The 27,128-nt window shown below is 47.8% G+C and overlaps 1 protein-coding gene and 1 long non-coding RNA gene across 3 annotated transcripts in view; one reads left to right on the forward strand and one right to left on the reverse strand.

Moving 5' to 3' along the window:
- Positions 1–27,128, forward strand: part of LOC126539585 (latrophilin Cirl-like) — a 398,662-nt gene that overhangs the window by 47,810 nt on the left and 323,724 nt on the right. The window lies entirely within an intron of this gene.
- LOC126539591 (uncharacterized) lies at positions 22,117–26,383 on the reverse strand. The gene is made up of 3 exons (XR_007601356.3): positions 26,003–26,383; positions 25,147–25,231; positions 22,117–22,311 (listed from the first exon to the last, which is right to left on the reverse strand). It is a non-coding gene; the product is annotated as an uncharacterized lncRNA (long non-coding RNA).

Genomic DNA, 27,128 nt, shown 5'->3' on the forward strand with positions numbered 1-27,128 from the left:
AGACCTGTCGAGTACCCGTCAGCAGTGGTGCAATGCCGCGCACACGTGCTTCCACCTTTCGGAACCGGCTTCCGCCTATAGCCCGGCTTGCCGAGTTATAGCCGGGCGTTTGCACGCACAGCGCAGCCATTTCCGCGGTTTCGTTGCCGAAATCCTCGAGACCATCGGTCGGTGCAAGGTGATCGGCAGCCCCTTCGGCGCGGACGGAACTTGGATTCGACGCCACAATCCAGAAACTTGAGCACAGCGCCGAGAGCCGCCGTCTTTGTTTATTGGGATTGTGTTGCTAGTATGAGTCACGGATTCTGGAATCGCGGTATCGCGCGTGCTGCCACGCGATGCCTTTGAGGAGGTGGTGCGGTGTGGCGTTTCTATAGTTTCCCACCTGGTGGATGGGTGCCGCGTTTGTCGACGACGCCCGCTGCGCGTCACTTGTCGAGATGCGCCGAAACGTCTTCCGTGGCTGACACGTGTTGTTTCAAGGTCATGTAGTTGCATTTTTACGCATGTGTGACTACTTCCACTGCTCCTACGGCACCTAGCGGCCGCGGCTTCTGCGGTAACCTAATTTGTTTCAGAAATAGTCCTGAAGCATCGGGACTGTGTGAAAAACTGTAGCCGTTGTCTGGGGCCTTCTCGCGCAGATTCTTTTCATGTGTTCGCCTCCTGATACCTTGTACTCTTGCTCCCCCTGTAGAGTAGCCAAGAGAACCAGCGTTAATCTCTCCGCCTCTTTGTTTTTATGTTCCCGCCCCCTGCTGTCAAAACATGGTGGTTTCGCTCGGACGCACTCACAGACATGCGAAGAACACGTATACCAGATATGGGCTAACACACACACACACACACACACACACACACACACACACACACACACACACACACACACACACACACACACACACACACACACACACACACACACACACACACACACACACACACACACACACACACACACACACACACACACACACACACACACACACACACACACACACACACACACACACACACACACACACACACACACACACACACACACACACACACACACACACACACACACACACACACACACACACACACACACACACACACACACACACACACACACACACACACACACACACACACACACACACACACACACACACACACACACACACACACACACACACACACACACACACACACACACACACACACACACACACACACACACACACACACACACACACACACACACACACACACACACACACACACACACACACACACACACACACACACACACACACACACACACACACACACACACACACACACACACACACACACACACACACACACACACACACACATATATATATATATATATCTGTGACGATGTTTGCGACATCGCACACCTGAGGGCCCTAAAGGAGTTTAAAATGCAATCGCTGGTTATCCCGTCTTCATGGAGTTCACCCATGTGAACCCACGCTTGGGTGAACTGTTAGCATGTGCCTAACATATGTATACGTGAATACCGTTCTAAACTTTGAGAGAGCTCGTCGCCGGCTCCAAGGTTTGTCGCGAATCTGCTAATTCTTTATATTGTATTATTTTAGCGCACTCTCTCTTGCGGCTGTAGTAAACAAGGCATACTCGGTTTCACTCAGTCACGTCGTCTGGTCTGCCTGTTGCGATCGTTTGAAGAGGATTTCCTGTACAATCTGTGCCGTCCAATATATTCCTGGCACTATAGATGTGAGGTTTTTGATGTGATTCTGTCTCCTACGTCAAACAAGTCATATCCTTACGACGACATTGACAGTTTATCAATTAAACCCGCTGCAGAACTCATCAGTGCACCAGTAGCTGATGTAGGCAACGTCAGGCTGTCAACAGGTGCTTTTCTTTCCAGATTCTGTGGAAATAGCGCATGCTTTAGCACTGTGCTAAGGTAGACCGGTTAATTACCTAAATAGGTATCGCTCCACTTCCCTGCTCCCGTTCTTTCTAGAGTAGCTGAGTAAGTCATTAATAGGAGAATAGCGTTTTCTTTTTTCTCGGCAGAATCTAATCACTCAGAAACAGTGTGGCTTCTAAATAAAATGGCAGAAGATGCACTTTTATTTGCCAGAGATAGAATAGGAAAAAGTTAACATTTCTTTGTTGCAATTTTATTTGATTAAACAAAACGTTGTTTTAGTCGAAAAAAAGGTCGTATTAGAGGGGCTGCACCCTGTGCCCCCTCTGATAACATACCCCGTGCCAATTTTCGCCTTTCGGTTGAGAGCAGCGACCACTTTCACCATTATTGTGACCGGTCCTCGTTTTTTAGTGCTGTCCGAGATCGTCAGAACGCCTGTATAGTTTGCCTAGCCCAGTTCACGGCCGCCTGCGCCATGTCAGATTCCGGAACTACGGCAAAAGACATCTATCGCGGATAAATCAAAGAATTGTTTAGGCATGAAAGGTCCTCTTGGCTGTACTTGTCGGCGATAAGGTAGCCTCGCCGCCTACGGGAATACCTGACTGAGCGATGTCGAATTATCGGTTGCCGTAGTGTGAAGTTCGAATCCTTCCGCAAGGGTTTTTTTTTTTTCTGACCATGGTGAGTTTGAGTTCCACCTCCTCCAGTGCACTGCATCTGCAGGTTTGGAGTGACGCCTGACACCGGCAAAAGATGTCGAGAGCGAGTGGGGCTATACTAATCCAGGTGCAACCAAATTAGGAAGGCCCACTAAACTTGAACAAGGACACTCCCTCACCGGAACAGGAATTGGCCTCCCTGGTGCATTATTCGGCCACTACCTCCCAAATGATTCCTACAATTAAACCATGGCCCTCAGTCCCCAGCAGCTGCAGAGCACCTGCCGAAGGCGGCGGTCAGACCTGCAACGCAGCAGAGGGTGCTAAGAATCTCTGGGTGAATCTCTAGTGAGGCTTATACATTGCCTAATAACGGACATGTCCTCTGCTATAGAGGTCTCCCAGATAAGAAGCAATATGGGGTAGGATTCCTAAATCCGTAAGGACATAGCGGGCAACATTGACGAATTCTACAGCATTAATGAGAGGGTAGCAGTAGTCGTAATCAAACTTAATAGGTATAGATTAAAGGTAGTACAAGCCTACGCTCCAGCATCCAGTCACGATGATGAGGAAGTAGATGACAAAAGTGCAAACTCAGCGTACTGTAGTAATGGACGACTTCAATGCAAAAGTGGGGGGAAAGCAGGCTGTGTTAACAAGCAACTGGAAACTACGCTGGCGATTCTAGGAACACTAGAGGAGAGATGCTGGTAAAATTCGCAGAAAGGAATGAGCTAAGAATAATGAACACTTTTTTCAGGAAACGTAGCAACAGAAAATGGACCTGGAGAAGCCCTAATGGGGAAACAACAAATGAAATTGATTTCATACCTTCTGCCGATCCCAGCATAGTGCAGAATGTGGAAGTGATAGGTAGGGTAAAGTGCAATGATCATAGGTTAGTGAAGGCTAGGATTCACTTCCATTTGAACAGAGAAGCAGTAAAATTGGTCAAGAAAAGACAGGTCAACTTAGAGGCAGTAAGGGTAAAAGCAGACAAATTTAGGCTGGTACTTGCAAGCAAATATGCAGCCTTGGAACAGAGATGAAGTTGACAAAGAGGTAATGAATGAAACCGTAACTAGGCTGGCTTTAGAGGCAGCAATTGAAGTGGGAGGCAAGGCACCAAGGCAACCAGTAGGCAAGCAATCAGTGAGAAGGAAACTTGGCATAGGACAAACCAAGATGTATGCACTGAAATATAAGTAGCGTAATATCATCAGCAATCTGGAAGGTGTAGTAAAAGCAGGGAAAGAATTCTATACCGATCTGTACACTTCCCAGGGGAATCAGGATACCTCCGTTAGAAACAATAATGAATAGGATACAGAAACTCCTCCTATATCTAGCGATGAGGTCAGAAAGGCCCTGCAAGACATGAAACGATGAAGAGCGGCAGGAGAAGATGGAATAAAGTCGATTTAATTTAAGATGGAGGAGACATAATGCTTGGAAAACTAGCGGCTCTTTATACGAAGTGTTTATCGACTGCAAGGGCCCCAGAAAACTGGAAGAATGCAGACATTATACTAATCCACAAAAAGGGAGACGTTAAAGAATTGAAAAATTATAGGACGATTAGCTTGCTCCCAGTATTATATAAAATAGTTACCAAAATAATCTCTAATAGAATAAGGGCAACCCTGGATTTTGTCAACCAAGGGAACAGGCTGGCTTCAAGGAAGGGATACTTTACAATGGCTCATATGCATGTCATCAATCAGGTCATCGAGAAATCCGCCGAGTACAATTAGCCTCTCTATATGTCTTCCATAGATTACGAAAAAGCATTTGATTCAGTAGAGATACCAGCAGTCATAGAGGCACTACGTAATCAAGGAGTACAGACCGCTTGCGTAAATACCTTGGAGAATATCTACAGAGATTCCACAGCTACCTTAATTCTACACAAAAAAGTAGCAAGATACCTATTAAGAAAGGGGTCAGACAAGGAGACACAATCTCTCCAATGCTATTCACTGCATGTTTGGAGGAAGTATTCAAGCTATTAAACTGGGAAGGCTTAGGAGCAAGGTTCGACGGCGAATATCTCAGCAACCTTCGGTTTGCCCATCACATTGTTCTATTCAGCAACACTGCAGAGGAGTTACAACAAATGATTGAGGACTTTAACAGAGAGAGTGTAAGAGTGGGGTTGAAGATTAATATGAAGAAGACAAAGATAATGATGAATAGCTGGGCGAAAGAACAAGAGTTCATGGTCGCTATTCAGCCTCTAGAGTCTGTGAAGGAATACGTTCACCTAAGTCAGCTATCACAGGGAACCCTGATCATAAGAAAGAAGTTCATAGAAGAGTGGGTGTGCGCCATCGCATAAAGAATACCATACCATACCAATAAATATGGGTTGGATTGCATACGGCAGACATTGTCAGTTCCTGACTGTAAGCTTACCACAATCATTGAAAAGGAAGGTGTACAATCAGTGCATTTTATCGAGGCTTACATATGGGGCAGAGACTTGGAGATTGACAAAGAAGCTTCAGACCAAGTTAAGGACCGCGTAAAGAGGGATGGAACGAAGAATGCTAGGTATAACATTAAGAGACAGAAAAAGCGGTTTGAATCAGAGAGCAAACGGGTATAGACGATATTATAATTGACATCAAGAGAAAAAAAAATGGCGTTGGCCAGGCCATGTAATGCGCAGGTTTGATAACCATTGGACTATTCGGGTTACAGAATGGTTACCAAGAAATAATGTTCACGAGGGTTGCAATGTGGGCTTGTTGGTAATGCATCTTCAAGGGGAGTATGGTAGCGCGATTCAAAGACGGGACAAAAGAAGACACAGAGGGACACACACAGCGCTGTGTGTGTCCCTTTGTGTCTTCTTTTGTCCCGTCTTTGAATCGCGCTACCGTACTCCCCTTGAAGGGTACCAAGAGAAGGGAAACGCAGTCGAGGACGGCCGAAGACTAGGTGGAGCGATGAAATTAGGAAATTCGCGTGCGCTAGTTGGAATCGGTTGGCGCAGGACAGGGGTATAGTTGAAGATTGAAGGGAGAGGCCTTCGTCCTGCATTGGGCGTAAAATAGGCTGATGATGATGGTGATGGTGGTGATGATGACGATGACTGCGTTTAGTTGCTAGTTCGCAAGTTGTCCCTTTACTGAAATAGCTGGATCTCGTTCAATGTTATGAGTCGTTAGGCATGGTGAGTGCGTTTCAAGACTCCGGCATTGCGCTGCTTTCATTTATTCTGTACATCAACGATTTTGATAATATACTGTGTACACAACACTTCGTTTTATGTGTGGATGCTGCTGTTTTTTTCTTCTTCTTTCTCAAGTGGAAATTGCCTAGTGTTGAATGTCAATGCAACGTGTTGCGCCACTTGGGCCGCTGGGTAAGTGCTAACCAGCGTCAAAAAACATTCTAAAAAGTAAAGTATTCTGTTTACAGTCGGAAATAAAAAAGGAGTCGTGATAAATTCTGTGTTACTTACGTAGGAAAACAGTATTATCGAGGGCCCGAATTTTTAAAAAAAACGTTGTTTTCGGTGAACATTTAACCTGGAATGTGTATGATGCGGTGTATAAGGATTTCGTGATCGAAATTGTTAGGACTTAGGTAAATGTAAACACGTGCTTGCTGTGCAGCATTAAATAATGCCAAATCGCAGTCTTATACAATCCCGACTGCAATATTGTCTTCCTTGTTTTTTTCCAACACAGCGAAATATAATTTATACCCTTCACGTATACCATAAAAGCGGCGAATACGTGCTTAGACAGATGTGAACATCGAGATCAATAATGCGACGACATCTCGCCCGGTCGGGAAGTAGATTCGTCTGCGGACGACAGTTAACGCAACGCCCACAAGGACGGCGTTGCGTTAATCGAACAGCGGGGGAATGACGATGATGGGCAGCGCATGGATTTGCCTATGAGCTCCGTCCGTATGACTTCAAGCGGCTTTGTGACTTGTTGAACTGATCGTTCTCAACGAGATATCGCGTTTTAAATGCAAAAATTCGCAATTATTATGGCTCTGCGGAGAGGCCTTGCCGTGTTTAGAAAACTGAATGCTCGAGAGCTTAAAAAGACAAAAGCGCCTCAGAACTAACGAGACAAGAACGCATCCCCTTTGAAACGGGGCGGGGACAAGTAGTCACCTTGGGTTATAATCACGTATGCTATGAATGTTTTTCTTTCTAGCATCTTTTGTATACATCTCCATAATGATTTTTTTTTACTTCAATACTTCTCTATCTACCTTGTATCGCTACCTATGCCTCTAACAGATCCAGTCTATCAATCACTTCACTGGTTCATGATTCCAGCCGCTTTAAATCCAAGTGCTTCTGAAAGCTGTACGTTAGCTAGAAATCTCGCTTGGTGAATACCTGTGCATTCCACGAGGATGTGCTGAGGCGTTACCAGATGTTTTCTGCAGCGTATACACATGCCTCATCTAGTTCCGAATATTTGTTCCGGTACGTTTTTGTCTTTACGCAACCGGCTGCAGCCTCAAGTGACTGAATGCGTTCGGCGGTCCAACTATTGTTACCGAACCCACCATCGCCGCCCTGTTCTGCTATGAGTGGGGGAGTTGCCGCGGGAACGTCGACGAAGGGCCCTTCCCACCCGCCGACCAAGACGCAGGACAATGGCTACCCGGACGCGCTACCCGGGTCAGCTCCGAGTTCTATTAAGCCCCTCTGACGTCGGCTCCGGACCGTGCACCTGTGTGTGTGTGTGTGTGTGTGTGTGTGTGCGTGTGTGTGTGTGCGCGCGCGTGTGTGTGTAAGCCGCCCCGGGGAGAGGCGGCGTGTTTACAATGGCTGGACGAACGTCTCCGTCCCCTTGGAATCAAAGGGGGACCGAGTGCTTATAAGCCGCTGTTGTGCGGATGCTCGACACTTTCTTCAGCAGTCATGTTACACTGACACACTCAGACACTCTCTCAAGCACTCATGTTAGACTGATGTACTCTCTCAAGCAGTCATGTTACACTGATGAACTGCATGTAAATACTGTAAATAAACCCATATTCTTTGTTGTCGATGAGAAGCAGTCCTTCCCTTCATCAACGTCCTCAGCGTGGATAAGTTGGACGACAGCATGGGCCAGCTACTGTTACGTTTCGCCTACGACGCGCGGTATAGCCGGCGCGGATGCAGCGGACGCCGGGGCTTCGTTCAAAGCGGCGGACATTTTGGCCCGTTCAGCGCTGCCGCAACGCCTCCTGCCATGCGCGTCCAGGCATGTTTCAATGCCACGTGTCTTCGTGTGTGCGTGTGTGTGTGTGTGTGTGCATGTTGGTTCCCACGCTTGTCAAAGCGCGGCAGCCGGGGAGAGGAGCTCCCCAACTGTGAAGCGAGGAGGTCTGACCGGCGCCGGCGGATGCGTCACTTCTAATCTCAACGTGTCCGTGCGGCGCCGTCATGTGCGCCTCATCGCGAGCCGTTCCTTCTTGCCCTCGACTCCGAGAGTATAAAAACAGCAGCCCACGGACGCCGAGAGAGGCTCCGTCGAGTAACATGCTCTCCCGTCTCTCCACTTCGGTCGACCTGACCGGCCGCTCTTTTCCGATGCTAAAATAAACAAGTTGTTCTGTTAGCAGTCGACTCATCCTTTGCCAGGACCTTCGGATGCTTCCAGCTGTGCCCCAGGCCGCCAGGCCAACGCTGCCCTTGGGGCTTGCGACCCGTCGAGTAACGTGCTCTCCCGTCTCTCCACTTCGGTCGACCTGACCGGCCGCTCTTTTGCGATGCTAAAATAAACAAGTTGTTCTGTTAGCAGTCGACTCATCCTTTGCCAGGACCTTCGGATGCTTCCAGCTGTGCCCCAGGCCGCCAGGTCAACGCTACCCTTGGGGCTTGCGACCCAGATGCAACACTACCTTCTAATTCATGCCGGACTCCAATCTTGACAACGGATCACGAGCGATGGGATTGAACCCCCAATCATGACAACGAGAAGAGCACAAGGATGGGTGCTCTTCTTGTCTCGTCCATGTTGTGTTGCGCTTAACGATGTACAACCGTCTCGCCCCAGGGCGTGTGGGCGGCGCCTGCCGCAGCTGCTCCGCGCGACCGTGACGCGCGCGCGCGTGACCCGTGTTACGTTTCGCCTACAACGCGCGGTAATGCCGGCGCGGATGCAACGGACGCCGGGGCTTCGTTCAAAGCGGCGGACATTTTGGCCCGTTCGACGCCGCCGCAACGCCTCCCCGCCAAGCGTGTCCAGGCGTGTTTCAGTGCCACGTGTCTTCGTATGTGCGTGTGTGTGTGTGTGCCCACGCTTGTCAAAGCGCGGCAGCGGGGGAGCGGAGCTCCCCAAGTGAGGAGCCAGCAGGTCTGTCCGTCGGCGGGTTGGCGATGCGTCACTACACTCGGCTCACCATGTCTCTCGGCTCGACCGTGCGCGCCGTCGTGGGCTCATGCTCCGCCGTCGCGTGGGCTCATCCCGTGACCTTCCTTCTGGCCCGCGACGCCGAGAGTATAAGAGCAGCTGCCCCCGGACGCCAGGAGAGAGGCTCCGATTTGTACTGTTGAGTTACGTGCTCTCCCGTCTCTCCACTTCGGTCGACCTGACCGGCCGCTCTTTTGCTATGTTAGAATAAACAAGTTGTTCTGTTACCAGTCTTCTCTTGCTTTGCCGGGACCTTCGGATGCTTCCAGTGCCCCAGGCCGCCAGGCCAACGCTACCCTTGGGGCTTGCGACCCATTCGCAATAACGGGCGTCAGCACCGAGACCCCAACAACTGGTGCCAGCGGTGAGATCGCGACAACGGAGGCCAGCAGCGAAGAGATGCGGTTGACTGTATGCTGAGCAGCACAACGACCATCCGGGAGCAGTGCAACGAGCCCTGTGTGATGACTGGTTGCCTGCAGCGGAACGACTGCGCTGAATTCTTGGCTGCGAGGTTTGGTGAGTGCGGGACTTTCTTCTTCTGAGTTTTGCCAGGCTTTTGTTAGTGTCAGAAACAGAGCTGGTAATTGTGGTTGTCGTTGCTGCCGGGTTAGTTTGCGGCAAGACAATAGTAGGCAGTAGAGAAAGCAGCATTCAGAGCAGCCATGGATTTGAAGTCGTTGCGCAAACCGAAATTGCTGGAGCTTGCAAGAGAGTTGGGTCTGGATGTCTCAGACAAACTCAGAAAACCAGAACTGCTAAGGGCTATTCTTGAGTTAGAAGCTGAGGATGACGAGCTGTCGGAATGCCTTGAGACCATTGAGGAGAGGGAGACGGCAAAAAGACAGGAGCGCGAACTTAAAGAGCAAAAAGAGAGACAGGAGCGTGAACTTAAAGAACAGAAAGAGAAAGATGAGCGTGAACGAAAAGAACAGATAGAACGAGAGCAACAAGAGAAAGAAAGAGAGCGCTACCGTCAACACGCTTTGGAAATGAAGCGTCTCGAGTTAGAGATGGAACGCGCTCGTAATGGAAGTCAGGCACACGGTGCAGGAGAACGAGTATTGTTCAAAATGACTGACCTGATGCGGCCGTTTAAGCTTGGAGAGGACATTGGTTTGTTCCTGGTTAACTTTGAGCGAACGTGCGAGAAGCAGGGGTTCTCTCGGGAAACGTGGCCACAGCGCTTGCTCACTTTGCTACCCGGCGAGGCGGCCGACGTAGTCGCTCGCTTGGAGAGAGAGGAGGCAGAGGATTTCGACAAAGTGAAATCGAGTCTGCTAAAAAAGTACCGGCTGTCAGCGGAGGCGTTCCGTCGGAAGTTTCGGGAAAACGAGAAAGGCAGAAGTGAGTCATATACAGAGTTTGCGTACAGGCTTATGTCAAACATGCAGGAGTGGCTCAAAGAAGAGAAAGCGTTTGGTGACCACGAGAAAGTTCTGCAGTGTTTCGGGCTAGAACAGTTTTATAGTCGGTTACCTGAGAACGTGCGGTACTGGGTCTTGGATAGGCCAGACGTTAGTACGGTGGCTCGAGCCGCTGAGCTAGCCGAGGAGTTTGTGACGCGTCGGGCTCGTGGAGCTAAGGACGGTCAAAAGGGTGAATTTGGCTCCAAGTTTGAGAGGCCAAAGTTCACGCCCATGAGAGCAAAGGGGGACACACGTAGTTCGGATGCGAGTGAAAGCAGTCCGACCGAACGTACGGAGACGGCGGCAACCGAAGCCGAACGCAGAAAGCGGTTCGAGACGAGGCAAGCGCGCGTTTGTTATACGTGCCAGAAGCCGGGTCACTTTTCGGCGCAGTGTCCAGAAACAAAAACACAAGTCGTGTTTTTGTCTTTATGCAGCACTGACGAGAACATGAAGCTTCTCGAGCCTTACATGCGAGACCTCCTCGTGAACGGGAAAGAGTGCCGAGTGCTTCGCGATTCCGCAGCTACAATGGATGTAGTTCACCCCTCTTACGTAGAACCCGATATGTTCACGGGCGAGTGTGCATGGATCAAGCAAGCAGTGGAAGCTCATAGCGTGTGTCTGCCGGTAGCAAAAGTGCTTATTGAAGGACCTTTCGGAGCACTTGAGACGGAGGCCGCAGTGTCATCTATGCTGCCCCCCCAGTACCCGTACCTATTTTCGAACAGGTCCGATCACCTCCTGCGCGAGAAGGGGCTTTTGTTTGGTGAGGCTAGCGTTCAGGCCTTAACCAGATCGAAGGTTCGGGAGCTCGCTGCAAAGGCGGTAGTTGCGGGGCCGACGTTGTTGAACGATGAGAAAGGGTCAGAGGCGCAGCAAGCTGGCATTCAGAGCACGCCCGAACTGAATAAAATTGAGCCTGTAGCGTTAAAGGCACCAGATACTGGAGAGGAAAATCCCGACACGGGAAAGTTAGAAGAGCTGTCTCTAGATTTGCTCATCGCGCCTACGTCAGACGGACTAAACAGGTTGCTAAAAGTCAGCCGGTCGGCTTTGACAGCCGAGCAAAAGAAGGATGGCAGCCTAGAAAACATACGCTGCATTGTCGAGGAAGGTATCGCCAAGAAAAATGCTCGCTTTGTGGAAAGAGGTGGGGTCCTGTACCGGAAGTATCTAGACCGCAGGGGAGTGGAGTTCGATCAGCTGATCGTGCCTCAATGCTATCGTCAGGATCTGTTGCGCTTGTCGCATGGGGGTTCGTGGTCCGGACACCTAGGAGTTAAGAAAACTAAGGACCGTCTCTTGCAAGAGTACTATTGGCCAGGGTGTTTTCGGGACGCAGACCACTTTGTGAAGACATGCGACACCTGTCAGCGGGTGGGCAAGCCAGGGGACAAATCGAGGGCGCCGTTGAAGTTGGTACCTATCATTACGGAGCCTTTTAGACGGCTCGTTATTGATACAGTGGGACCTCTCCCGGTAACAGCCACGGGGTACCGACACATTTTGACTGTGATCTGCCCAGCGACAAAGTTCCCTGAAGCAGTGCCGCTTAAAGAACTCAGCTCAGTTGAGATAGTCAATGCACTACTGTCCATATTTGCGCGAGTTGGTTTTCCTGCAGAAATCCAGTCAGATCAGGGCACAGTGTTTACTAGCGCTTTGACGACAGCCTTTCTCGAAAGGTGCGGGGTAAAACTGTTACACAGCTCAGTGCACCACCCCCAGTCGAATTCCGTTGAGAAGCTCCACTCCGTCATGAAGCGCGTGTTGAGAGCATTGTGTTTTGAACATCAAACTGACTGGGAGCTGTGTCTGCCTGGAGTGATGTTTGCATTAAGGACCGCGCCGCATGCGGCTACGGGGTTTTCGCCAGCTGAGCTGGTGTACGGTCGCTCGCTGCGATCTCCGCTTCGCATGCTTCGAGAATCATGGGAAGGCAGGGGCGACGACCCAGTCGTGGTAGAGTACGTGCTTAAGCTCCTCGAACGCTTAAGAAGGGCACAGGAGTTGTCAGGTGAAGCAATGGCAGAGGCCCAGCAGAGGGCCAAGGTTTATTATGATCGGACAGCCAGGGCCCGTCGTTTTGAGGTGGGCGATGAGGTCATGATATTGCGCACATCGCTAAAGAACAAACTCGACGTGCAGTGGGAGGGCCCAGCACGGATTGTTCAAAAACTGTCGGACGTTAACTACGTGGTGAGTCTGCCAGGAAAGCGGAAAGCACAGCAAGTTTACCACTGTAATCTGCTCAAACCCTATAAGCAACGGGAAGCAGTGGTGTGCATGATGGTAAACGTGCCCGAAGAGCTTCCGGTCGAGCTTCCGGGACTAGGCTCAGTGACGAACAGGAAAGACACCGATCAAGTCATTAGTGACTTAATAAGTAAAGCATCGCTGTCGCCTGAGCAGAAAACCGAACTACACCAGCTCTTACAAGAGTTTCAAGGTCTGTTCTCTGAGAGGCCTGGTAGGACTTCTGTCCTTACTCATGACATAGAACTTACCTCCCCAGAGCCAGTACGATCCAAGGCGTACCGGGTGTCACCCCGCCAGAGCGATATTATGGAGGCTGAGGTAAAGAAAATGCTACAGCTCGGTGTTATTGAAGCAGGTGAGAGTGATTATACCTCCCCTTTGATTTTAGTTGAGGTACAGGGCAAGGAACCTCGTCCTTGCGTCGACTACCGCAGGCTTAATTCCATCACTAAGGATCAAATTTATCCGATCCCTAACATCGAGGAGCGCCTTGAGAGAGTGAGTAGCGCTCAGTTTATTTCCACCCTAGATCTTGTCAGGGGTTATTGGCAGGTTCCACTTACAGAAGAGGCTAGTAGGTATGCGGCGTTCATTTCACCAATGGGGACATTCCGTCCTAAAGTTTTGAGTTTTGGTTTGAAGAACGCGCCATACTGCTTTTCAAGCCTCATGGATAAAGTGTTGCGGGGACAGCAAGAATTCGCTTTACCGTATCTAGACGACGTAGCGATATTCTCCGCATCCTGGCCTGAGCATATGGCGCACTTGCGGGCAGTGCTAACCCGCCTGCGCGATGCGGGCTTGACAGTCAAGGCTCCCAAGTGCCAGTTAGCACAGGCCGAGGTTGTCTACCTCGGACACGTGATTGGTCGGGGTCGTCGCCGCCCCTCTGAAATAAAGGTGGCCGCTGTGCGAGACTTCCCGCAACCGCGCACGAAGACCGATATTCGGTCGTTCTTAGGTGTCGCCGGCTACTATCAGAGGTACATCCCCAGGTACTCTGATATCGCGGCTTCCCTAACGGATGCTCTAAGAAAGACAGAGCCGCAAACAGTCGTCTGGGATGAGACAAAGGAAAGAGCTTTTAGCGCCCTAAAGAGCGCCCTAACAAGCCAGCCTGTGCTACGATCGCCTGACTACACAAAAGGGTTCGTTGTTCAGTGTGATGCTAGTGAGCGAGGCATGGGCGTTGTACTGTGCCAACGGGAAAATGGAGAAGTAGAACACCCCGTCCTGTATGCTAGTCGTAAGCTGACGAGTCGTGAGCAGGCGTATAGCGCCACCGAGAAAGAGTGTGCGTGTATCGTGTGGGCCGTTCAGAAATTGTCATGTTACCTAGCCGGCTCGAGGTTTATCATTGAAACGGATCACTGCCCTCTCCAATGGCTGCAGACCATCTCTCCCAAAAATGGCCGCCTCCTGCGCTGGAGCCTCGCTTTGCAACAATATTCCTTTGAGGTGCGTTACAAAAAGGGGAGTCTCAACGGTAATGCCGATGGCTTAAGTCGAAGCCCCTAACGTGGGAATCAGCCTCAAAATTGCTTGTTACTGATGTTTTTCTTCCTGAGGCAGGATTTTTAACCTATTGCTTTCGTGTAGTGTTTCAAAGTGATGATGTGCTTTCTAGTGCAATTTTCCGATTTGTGGACGCGTTCTGAGTGCTGCTAAACTACTGTAAGGAACTAGGCAGCAGTATAAAAGGGGAAAGAGCCTGGCAGGGCTTAGCGAGGGTGGTGCCGTGCTTGCTGACTGAGCGGTTGACTTTCGGCGTAGTTCTAACGCTTGCCGGAAACGAGAACAAAAATGTCAACTCTCCCGAAGTCACTTTGCAGTGTCCTGTGTGCACCTGAACGTGAGAACGAGGCCTTCTCTGTGCGCTGCGCTCAAGAAACGCCAAAGGACGCCCGACTTCGGTTATGAGCATCATCGAGCGACATCCCTCCGGACAGCGGATGCAGTCCCCTGACCATCGGGATCTCCTTCCCCCGGGGGCGGTCTGTTACGTTTCGCCTACAACGCGCGGTATAGCCGGCGCGGATGCAACGGACGCCGGGGCTTCGTTCAAAGCGGCGGACATTTTGGCCCGTTCGACGCCGCCGCAACGCCTCCCCGCCAAGCGTGTCCAGGCGTGTTTCAGTGCCACGTGTCTTCGTATGTGCGTGTGTGTGTGTGTGCCCACGCTTGTCAAAGCGCGGCAGCGGGGGAGCGGAGCTCCCCAAGTGAGGAGCCAGCAGGTCTGTCCGTCGGCGGGTTGGCGATGCGTCACTACACTCGGCTCACCATGTCTCTCGGCTCGACCGTGCGCGCCGTCGTGGGCTCATGCTCCGCCGTCGCGTGGGCTCATCCCGTGACCTTCCTTCTGGCCCGCGACGCCGAGAGTATAAGAGCAGCTGCCCCCGGACGCCAGGAGAGAGGCTCCGATTTGTACTGTTGAGTTACGTGCTCTCCCGTCTCTCCACTTCGGTCGACCTGACCGGCCGCTCTTTTGCTATGTTAGAATAAACAAGTTGTTCTGTTACCAGTCTTCTCTTGCTTTGCCGGGACCTTCGGATGCTTCCAGTGCCCCAGGCCGCCAGGCCAACGCTACCCTTGGGGCTTGCGACCCATTCGCAATAACGGGCGTCAGCACCGAGACCCCAACACCCGCCTCGCGTGCGGCTCGCGTCGTCTGGCCAGGGGCGACCGCACCCCTCCCGGGGTCCGGCCACAACCCCCGTGAACAATCGCCCTCGGGAGTTTGTTTCCAGCCTGTAAATCGGGCAACAGTATTGCGTTGCTGCGCAAGCCTTATTCGACTTGCCGCTTTCTTTGACGAGTTTCTCGTGATCGCCAGCCACCGATCGCAGACCCCCGAGTGGCTCACGGTGGCCAAGGCGTGCCAGCTCACATTGGAGCACGCGTTTCGATGCACGTTCGCCGACGACAGAAAAACTGTTCTCGAAATCACGACGCCGATCAAGTCTTGCCGACACGGCGTATGCTGTGCGCTGGTCGACATCCGTTCCTGCCAGAGTCTTCTTTGGTGCCTAATGAAATGCGCCCTTTGGTTGCATCGGCCCGGGGTGTCGCGACGCCATTGCAAGCCGGTGGTGGACGCGAACGTCAGTGAACGCTAACGGGTCGGTGGCTCGGTCGTCGCCCACGTCTCGGCCTCTGTGAGAGGTAACTGACGAGCGTCATTCTAAGCGTCTGCGTACGAGCGAGATTCCCGCCTGGTTGCAGAATGCCGCGCGAACACTTCGTGTGGTTTGCTTCGTCGATGCGATAGTGCGAGAGCGGCTGCCCTACCACGATCGGCCCGTTGTGATGTGGCGTGTGATGTGGCGTGTGCTGCGTGTGACACCGCCCATTTATTTGATGTTGATTTGGTCATGTGAACCAAGAACGTTGCCTTCTGCTATAATTCGTTTTGTATATTTATCAGCCATATTATTCGGAAACCAGAATTGAAGGCTCCTGGCAGCGCTGTCTTTGCAATAATTGAATTCAATTCAGTTTATTTGCAACAGTGTTGTAGGAGACCACGTCGGTAGAACGATAGCTGCAACAAGAAAAAAATATATATTGTACATGGCTCACGTACAGACAAAGCATGCTTGCGTATGCCACGTGTCAGAAACTCATAGAAAGAATACTTCCGACAAACAGCAAAATGAAATATACAATCGGCAAGATTTCGTGCAAACGTGAATGAGTTTATGGCAAAGATGTTATTTCTAGCAACTCTCCGTAGTTCTTTCCATTAAGTTTGTGAGAGGGGAAAGAGCTGTTCTCTACTAATTGCATTTAGTAATGTGGGTAGCGAGAACTGCAGCATGTGTTTGCCATAATCTGTGGAAATTGTTTTTTATTTGCCATTTTTCCGGTTTGCCTGTGTTATATATTATGTTGGTTTTTAGTCCAGCAAGTGTCGCTAGCGCGATATTATTAACTGAAGCAAATTTGTACCGGTGACACAAATTATAAGTGTTCATAGAATTGACCTTAATATTACTATGTTTTATAAGAAGGTCCGCACTGTGACAAGGTATAGAACCTTGCGTATTAATCCAACCACACGCTTTCGCAGCACTGCAAGCTTGCCGATAATTTCCTCCTGGGTTCTAACCCAAACCAGCGATCCATAGTTATCTATTGGTAAAAAAAGAAAGCGCGTTGTAAGGAAGCATATTGACAAGTGCAGGGCATTTATTTATTTATTTATTTATTTATTTATTTATTTATTTATTTATTTATTTATTTATTTATTTGTTTATTTATTTATTATACCCTCCAGGTACGGCTGTACATTGCAGAGGGGAGGGGCAAGGTAAATACAGAGGCAAATCACAAAATAAGGAAGGAAGGCAACAACATGGCGAAAACATCGTATACAAAATCAGATTGGTAAATAGAAACTTGTAAGCGTGGCAAAAATGCATGGCGCAACAAAAAAAGAAAGGAAAGAAAGAAAAGAACATACCATATAAAAATACAAGACATAACTTAATATTATTGCATAAGAGCAGTTATTATACAGAACAAGCAAGCGCAACTATAATTTATAATATGAAACATTGAAGTGTGGTTTTAAAGTTATTGGTCTCAGTTATGCTTGTAAGTAATGCGGGTAAGCTACTCCAATCTTTGCTCGTTTGGGGAAGAAATGAATATGAAAAACCGACAGTGTTCCAGTGCGGAATGTTTACCTTTTGGTGGCGGTCAATGCGAGATGAAATGTATGGTGGTGGTTGAACAAAGATAGAACGTAAATATGTGTTGTGGTAGTAGATTTTATGGAAAAGACATAGACGAGATAGTTTTCTACGGGTTGATAACAGCGGGAGGTGTAGGAGAGCTTTCATGTTAGTGACACTCGCTGTTCTTTGGTGGTTGGTGAGAATGAAACGGGCTGAGCGATTCTGTATTACCTCTAGAGACTGTATGAGGGTGTCATGAAAGAAATGCGACGTAATACGCCAGTCATTCTAGTCAACTTACTAATATAGTTTGTGTGGTCATACCATGTCATGTGTTTACCGAAGTAGACAGCCAGGGCTTTTATTGGTGGTACTAGCTCTATTTCTATGTCACTTAACTTACTTAGAGCAAACTTAACAGGCTTGTTTCGTGATCGCAATAAGTCGGCCTTAGTTTTATTAATGTTAATTTTGAAGTGGCTTTGAGTAGCGCAGTCATTTCTTTAAGATAGCGCTTCATTACCTCTATTTACCAAGTCTGTGCCTGAATTTCCCGGAGAAAATAAACTTGTGTGATCCGCATAATTATACGTTTACCGGTTTTATCAGTGGTTGGGACATCATTAATGTACAGTGCAAATAAATATGGTCCCAGAATACTTCCGTGGGGAACACCTCGTTTGACCGGTTTCTCGTCTTTTCTCCCGAGAGAAAGAACCGCCCGGTGACAGGAGCTTTCGGCGCTCGCTGATGAACACTGGCCCGCTTATAAGCATGGGCGTGAACACGGTTCCGATTAGAGGTGCTCGAACCTGTGTGGGCCGCCGGCGGGGCCAGTCGGCCGCTGCATCCCGCCGGGCCGGCGGACTCATCGGGCGGACGTCGATGGCTGAGACGAAAGTTGGCCGCGCCACGGTGATGTCTCGTTTCCGGTCTGCCTCGTCTTCCTCGGTGCGCGCCGTTCGTTGGCTCGCGTGGCCGGCGTGCGTGTTCAGCCGAATGGCCTGCAGCGACCCCCTCCCCGGGCCGATCTGCAGCTCCCGCGGAAACGCAGCGCGCTGTTTCGCGCCGTTTTCGATCGCTGCTATTCGTGTTCGCCGGCAGTCCGAGCAGAAGCGCTCCGATGGCCGACGTGGTCTCTATCGCCCGAATCATCTCAGTTGCACAGTTTAGCCTCTGAGCTTGGAAATGAACGTGTTGTCTCGCGCTGATAGGTAACACACACGCACACACCCTTTCTTCTCGTTTAACCCCCTTTCTTCGCGCCGTGGTTGCTCAGTGGCTGTGGTGTTGGGCTGCTGAGCACGAGGTCGCGGGATCGAATCCCGGCCACGGCGGCCGCATTTCGATGGGGGCGAAATGCGAAAACACCCGTGTACTTAGATTTAGGTGCACGTTAAAGAACCCTAACCCTAGGTGGTCGAAATTTCCGGAGTCTCCCACTACGGCGTGCCTCATAATCAGAAAGTGGTTTTGGCACGTAAAACCCCACAATTAAAAAACCCCCTTTTTTCTCGTTTATATATATATATATATATATACGAGAAGAAAGGGGGTTAACCGAGGGGCCCGATATTTATTAATCATATCATGAGAAGCTAACAAAGACATCAAGAAAAACATAGCGTAGATTACGTGTACTAACGTGTACTAATTGAATTAAAGCAATAATAAATCAATGGCAATGAAAGTAAATGAAAAAACAACTTGCCGCATGTGGGGAACGATCCCACGTGTTCGCATTACGCGTGCGATGCTCTAACCAACTCATGGTATGATATATTGAAGGTTATTATTTTAATAAGAAAAAGAGCCCGTAAATGTGGTCCGTCAGTTAATTTTGTAATTACCAGTCATACACGCAATTATCAGTCGCACAAGGTAATCCACGGTGGATCAAAAATTACTTCAATAAATTGCCTGAAATTATGTAAAATCTCTAGATGATGCAGTGACAAAGGGCAATTAGTGCCTGACAGAAGTCCCTGACCGCGCATGTTAGCAGCAGTACCGCGCTTTTAAATGTAGACATTTGCTACAATTTCAATAATCGAACAACTAATAATATTCGCGCATAAGTCTGCAGTACGAATTTATCGCTAGTTAAGGCAAGTGGTTTGTCGAGGATTTAAACATCATAGTAGTCAACGTAAATGACTTACAATACTCATAAGAAAAGAAGAAAAAAAGAAAACGTCAGCAGATGTTTGCGACCCTGCAGATTTACGAGCACATTTCCAGGGAAGCTGTTTCTTTCGAACTGTTGCGATAAGAGCTTTAGTTTCCTGTATTACAGCTTAGAAGATTGCTCGGTTCCGTTTGAAACGTTGCCCACATGTAACGCTTTCGAGCACTTATTAGGAATTTTTAAAGCCCAGGAATTTATCAACACATATTTTACTTCGCCAAAGCATTAATTATTGCTGATAGCATAGCTCTCCCCTCCCCCCCCCTCCCATATTTTTGCTGGAATGTACCTAGGTTGAGTTCCCAGATCTCCCGAGCAACGAGATCAATTCTGCGTTGTTCGTAAAACACATTGATAAAGCTCTAGATCACATGCATTCTTAATTTACTGCAAATGTCGTAATTTGTGCCCTCACTTTGAACTTAGCCTACACATTACCCATAACGCGCACTTACTTTCGCCAAATGTAACCAAGGTACTCAAATGATATTGCGCAACATAGAGCGACACGGACGTAAGAGAAGACGACACACCAGGCGCAACGTCTTCTCTTACGTCCGTATCGTTTCTTTGTTGCGCAATATGATTTGAGTAATGGATTACCAACTTGCCCGGAATGCTGCTTTCATCACCAAGGTAGCTTGATTAGTTCACCGAGAACCTCGCAGAAACCAACTACGAACATTTTATGACGCTTGAAAGCAGGGGGAAAAAATGAAGGTACAGTGATCATTTGCAGGGCTTCTAACTGAGCCAGGAACGCAAAAAGAAATTGTCAGACATGGCGCTTACCATGAGCACCCTCCCATTTCCACGAAATGTAAACATGTAAGTTACAGCTATGTCGGGACAGTGGGAAGCATAGCTGATAGCGGCCATATAACACGTCCTAAAACTTGATAAAGGCTATCTTTCTTTTTTTTTACAGCACCTGTGTTTGATCCAACTGATTTACCTTCGCGCCGAGATTTTCATAGCGTTCCGCCCATTTGTGCTAAATTTGGTCTCGGTAGCATTTGTAATTCTGCCAGTGCAACGGGTTAAATTCTGTCCCGTACGTTAGGCACACGCATAACGCTATAGAGCAACGTAAGTTCTATAGAGCACTTGCGTTGGTAATTTAGTACCACAGCATCAATTACCCACCCACCTTGAACTTAAACCATTACGTCGTCCTCATTGTCACCAGACATAAAGAAGCTGACTCGTTTCGATAAGTGAGGACAGCAGGCGAACCAGATATGCCTATCACACATAAAAAAAAAAATAAAGAATAGAGAGAACCAGGAAACGAGGCTTCAATAACTATTCGTAACTGTTCTTGTAAGCCAGAAACGTTAGAACTTCGCGGCACATTCCACTTAAGCTGCGCGCATTCCTTCTAAATATAAAGTTTGTGAAGTGCAGAGTACTCTTGGGACTTTGGGAAACGTAGCTGACAACGGCAGCACGACACTTCCGAACGTTTGCTTTATAGCTTTATAATTTGTTTAATATATTTTACAAAAACTGTACTTGATTGACACGCACTTTGTGCAGCGATATGCCTGTTCCTTGGCAAATACTTGACCTTGGTTGGAGAAGTGGTTTGCGTCGCTCGTTGTGTAAGCGTGCTAGTGACTTGCGCTCGTGATCTGTGCGTGTGACGCACCTTTTTTTTTGGAAAGTTGCCCGCACATTGCATGTGCCTCTAAATTTCGCCGAATGTGAACAAGGCGCCTTGCTTGGTTCGCCGGAGACACCGGAGAAACAAACTGCAAGCCTCGTATGACGAACAAAGGTTAGAGAAAAAAAGAACGAAGGTTCAGTAATAATTTACAACGTCACATTTAAAACAAACGCGTGAAGGTTTCGGAACGCATTGCACTAAAAGCTATTCCAATTTTCACGGAATTTCAAGTTCGTACATTGGGCCGTTGTTTTTGGATTCTGGGAAACATTTGGAGTAACGACAGCATATCACCTTGGGACGCTTGAATAAGTAACTTTGTACAAGGCTGCAAGACGCCCCCACAAATTAAGCATTTATCGCTCGTTACACAGTATTTTTACTTAAACGAAATAAACACTGTGAATCACAGTTTCTAGAGGAAACCAGGAAAAGCAACAAACCCTTATGAAAATATGAGATGAGTTTCACATGAAAGTCTAGCGAGTTTTGACATCACAGCCGTTAGACTTTCTGATGAGTTTCTTTGGAATTTTCTGATGTATTCCTAATGTCATTCTAAAACATATTGGCCACCGTCTTTCTGTAGAATTCTTGACGAGTGTTTTTCTTGTGAGCATGAAATGTCTTCCTAATGTGCGCTCCAAAGCAGTTTTCTTGTGACTTTCTCACGTCTTCCTAACGAATCTCTAATGAGCTTATACATTAGACTGCTGTTGCTCATATTACTGCTTTAACAAAATTGGCCACCACGTGTGGTAACATTTTCTCATGTGTCCCAATGGCAGTCCGACCTTATTTAAAGGTGTTACCTGTGCGTGACTGTCTTTGGTGCTATATATATGCAGCCTGTATGCATGTATGTATGTCTAGCGAAGATGCAGCACTTTTGACATGTACATGGGCCCTACATATGCTGCATGTAAGACATTACTCAACGAAAGAAATTTAACAAAAACATTTATTGGGCATATCAATGCTTGCTTAAATGCAGAAGGAGGTTAAATGAAAGGAAAACACAGTATCAGTCTGGTTACGGATGTGATATCTTCCTTTCATTTAATCTCGCTACTTATCATTGAGGAGAGGCTGTTCTTGAGGTGGAGTGTCGTCATCTTGAAGTAAGTGCACGTGTACCCTGCATGGTAGAAAGGACAGAAAATTAACAAAACTTGGCAATCAACCACAGAAATACACGCTGTATCACTTGCTGCAGAACGATCTGGAGATGTTATAGCTAGTTCTGCGAAAAATTTATGTGGTGTCGGTTCCCACAAAGTTGAGGAACCACTGCGTGGCCTTTGGGTGCAGCAGTAACTACAGTAAGCAGAAATTGCTCTTGGCTGTACAAATGTGCAACATGGTTAAGCTGTGGCATGTGTACATGTCGTGAACAACTTCGGCTATATCGGTTTCCACTTGACAAAGGACAGCAGTGTCTGTGGATTGCTAGCATGAATGACAAAATCTCACTAATTACTTGGCATGGAAATGAGCGTAGGAGTGTTTGTGTACGGGCAAGCCAATGCATCCCAGAGACATCCAAGTGCCAGTCGTTATAGAATATTTGCATCAGCTACGGTCACAGTTCTCACACATTCCAAGCCTACTATGTCATGCATGTGTTGGCCTCCTGAATGATGGCATATATCCCATTCAAGAAATACACCACACCATGTCTGGGTTTTTTTATCATTTACACCCGAGCACTGCTTTCAGAGGGAGGGCACAAGTTGAAAAACAAATGCGTAGAAGCATGATAAACAAGCTTGCATAAAAATAATTTAATAAATAAGCATGGTGGTTGCTATCCCACGTCATTAGAGAGTATTCCTTTTTGTCATGCAATCATAATGAGCGTTGACTGACACACGTCCCATTTTTGGATGTGGTATTCCTCACTGATTTTGTTGTATCAATCGGCTGCCATAGGCGAACGAAACAGATGAACAATCTAAATCCAGTGCACCACTTGTCATGTCAATGCATGGTCAAATGGGACGAGCACACTGGTCCTTTGAGTGAATTATGGTGCTCTCCTAGGTGCATGCTGAGGCACTGGCTAGTCAGCGTGCCCGATGTATATTGGACCAAATATGCATGTGATCAAAAGAATAGCCTACATTAACCCTGAAAGATATGAGACAAATTTTGGGTACCTTTAACTAAGCAAGCCTCCAATGCCTGGGTGCCTTTGTCAATTCACTTGTGGACTGCAATGCACATATATTTCCAGCAAAAATAAATTAGGCAGCATATGCACAACAGTCATGTTGTATGGTCTCCCTTCCCTCGCTGTGCAAATTTTGTCCTGAAAAGTTGCATGAACTGATTGAATTGAAAATTGAATCGAGAAAGGCAAGGAGGCAAGCGAGGCTTGCTTGGTTAAAGGTAGCACCAAATTTGTCCAGTGCATGTCAGAGGCACTGTACTGTATTCCTTTCACAGGTGGTCAAATGTGCATAGCGCAGACTGGCTGGTGCCTAAATATGTACCTATGAGATCAACATATTTCACTCAAAAGACCAGTATGCTCGTCCTACTTGGCCACACATATCCGCAATGGGGCTTCAGGCCGGATTAGGATTGTTTATCTGTTTTCACCCATGGCTGAAAATTGGCAAGAAAAATCAGTCAGGCACACCACATAAATAACAATAAGTGTGAGCCAGCCCCCATTATCAATGCATGAAGAAAGGCATCCTTTGTAGATTACAAGGGATAGAAATTAGTCTGTGCCTATTTACTTACTTCTTTTTATGCAAACACCATTTATCATGATTTTATGCCTTTGTATTATAACTTCTGCCATCCCTCTCAAATTAACTGGTGCACAACACAAGTGCACATCCAGTGCTATTTTTGCTAGTCCTTCCAACTTAAACAGTCAGTTGTAGCCAAGGTCATGTTGCATAGTCTCCCTTCCCTCGCTGCGTAAATTTTGTCCTGAAAAGTTACATGAACTGATTGGCAAATTCAAATGGACACTACAAGTTTCGCCGAGTGGACACAGCTGGTTCTCAGAAATGCACAAAAACAGTGACGGGTATCTGTTGGCATCCTGGAGTGTGTGCAAACTAGCTGTGACATTGATGCAGTAGACACACTCACAACTGCTACAATGCCTACCAGCATGAATAGGGGCAGCTTGCAAAGAAAAGAATACGAAGAAAGTGAGAAAAAAATAGAAAGCTTACCAGAAAACACCTCACTACTTAAGTAACTGCAGCACAATGAATACTGGCCTTCCTATTTCATTTCAAGGCGATGAGCAAAACGTGAACAAGGTGAATGCAGGAGCCAACGTTTCGACAAGTGGACTTGTCTTCTTCAAGTCCACTTGTCGAAACGTTGGCTCCTGCATTCACCTTGTTCACGTTTTGCTCATCGCCTTGAATTGCCATCTCCCGGATACCCCGTCTTTTCTCTGTATTTCATTTCAAGAAATTCGAGTTCATCAAATGTGTATTTGCCAGAGACAGTTATTCTGAGAACAAGACAGACATAATTGTAAACATCAATGTTAAACAATGGTATGCACACTGCGTGCTTAGACCTTTGAGATATATGGCACACTACACTTCGAATTCTTACATGGACAAAAACTGCACATGTGTGTATCATAAGCAGAAAGGAAAACAGGGAAATATATGCTACAGCATAAGAAACAGTTCCAAACAAATAAAACCAAAATAAAAAAGAAACATACTCTGTAATAGGCAAAAATAAAATGGACTTGCAGCCAAGCAATTTATGCGAGAAAAATACTAAACGTCAGGACATGCGAGGTGTAGTTTTAACAGAACAAGATAACGTGTGCATAATGTCTACAAACACAAATAAGCAGCAAGTGGAATAAAGTTGCACAAATATTTAGCCTATTTAGCAAGATGCATTAAGTAATATGTCGATACACTTATCCACTAATGATACCGAGATGCTACTTTTGTGAACACGTACACTTAAAGCATACCTGACATGTCCATCCAGATTACACGCCGTGCTGCTGCAGCCATTGCCACGGGTTATGTGGACACTTGTGGGTCACGGCTTCACCACTACAAAGAGAATTCTGTGTTAACTTAGAGCTGTGGCACAATAACACTATCACATCGTGAACACATGCAAGGAGCATGTAAAAACAGTCACGAAAACAATGCCTGCACTGGTGCAGGGTGGCAACAGAGCACAAAGTCGAAGTCACTGATGAATGTCACGATAACAGGGACCCCTTCAACAAGACAAAATTTCACACGCAGCAGCAGCAGCGCATTACATGAATGTTTGTTTACATAACGATTCTATAGTTTCTTTCGTGACTTTAAGTAACTATCCCTTGTAATGTTTACTTACGTCAAAGTTATGGCAACACCCCTTCAAAACAAACCTGTACCAGTAGCACGCTGTGATTGCTTAGATTTTTTTCCCCCTAATACTGCTCGTAAATCGAAAACCTTGTAAGCAGAGATTATCTACAACGTCGAATCATTTATAAGCGAGGAAACGTCGTAGCAGTAAGAATCGCTCAAGAGGTAGATGAGTCGTTATCATGCGACTTCAGCAGAAAAGCGGGAGCTCACGCACAAGCGCGCATGATGAATACGATTATTTCCGAACGTAATCTTTCTCATCAGAAGAAAACGCTTATCAAGATTTTCAATTCTGCATTATGGCAATAAATTCGCGCAACTAAACTCTGACACCCAGCAAGCATCGGCATAGGTTTCACTGTTGTCGTGGGAGTACTCTTTCCTACGTTCGCAAGGCACCCTATGCCCACACGAGAAGCACGCACAACACGTGTGTAGTCAGCAAGCACGGTTACTCACCTTTTGAATGGCACGACGCGGTCGGAAAGCGCCCTCCAAGTTGCCGGTGCTTCGATGTTAGTTCCAGCAGACATGCCGGTGCATAGTGGACGAGCAGTGGCACGCTAACAACACGCATTAATTCTTCGCGACGTCCACCCAACTTTCCACGACAACTAGAGACAAAGGGAACGCACTCCACGGCATGAACATCGTTGGTCCATATTTGGCTGGCGCGCCACGCACACGGCGAGTTTGCAGCGAGACACAAGCTGTCGGTGCCACTTATGCACACGCGAACTAAGTCACATTTCGTTACAGCAAACACAAAAACACACGATCAAACAAGCACATCGTTGCAGCTCGCACACTCGACCGACTCGTAAACAGAGCGACAGGCTGATTGGATTGGATTGGATTGGAAACGGGACGGTGGGTGGCGCCACCAACAGGTCGGTTGGGGCCAGCCAATGTCTCGGCTAGCGTCATCTGAGGATTTGTGCGGCTGCCTAATTGCGCATAGCTGTTGCAAGACAAACAGAACTACAGATAAGTCTATATTGTAAGCTATAGCTTGGCATAGAAAGAAATCGTATAACGCATTTTCAATTTGAATCGCTTCTGCTATCTGTAGCCAGCAAAAGCATGGCCTTCGAGATCTGAAAATGTTAACCCTATAGAAAACCGTTGCGGTGACGTTATTCGAACGATTTTCACTTCGGTTACCTCTCATAAAACCCGTGAATTACGCATTTCGCTGCTCCCCGTGCTGCCTGCACCGTCACTTCAATTGAAATAACTTCCTGCTGTCGTTAACATCAACTATATAGCCTCAGACATCGTTGACGCGATCTCCGAGAGACACATGTGCAGTGTGCGATGTTTTAGTGCCCGTTGCAACAGTGTCAGTCGGAAAGCATCAAATCTGCTCGTGTGGCGCAGCTTAAAACCCTGTCGTCTGTATCTTGCTTTCGTATTAGTGTGTTTAATGTGCGCGGGTTGCACTCCTGTCGATCGTGCCTTCTGTGTTGATCGTGCTACCCACGAAGATTCCTCGAAAAACCCACATGTCTCGGCAGCGTGCATTTGTCCTATGTGGTATATGCCAGATGTGTGCGCTGGCGTACGATGTGCTTGCAACCAAGTA

Source organism: Dermacentor andersoni, chromosome 11, assembly GCF_023375885.2.
Source record: "Dermacentor andersoni chromosome 11, qqDerAnde1_hic_scaffold, whole genome shotgun sequence".
Classification (NCBI taxonomy): Eukaryota; Metazoa; Arthropoda; class Arachnida; order Ixodida; family Ixodidae; genus Dermacentor; species Dermacentor andersoni.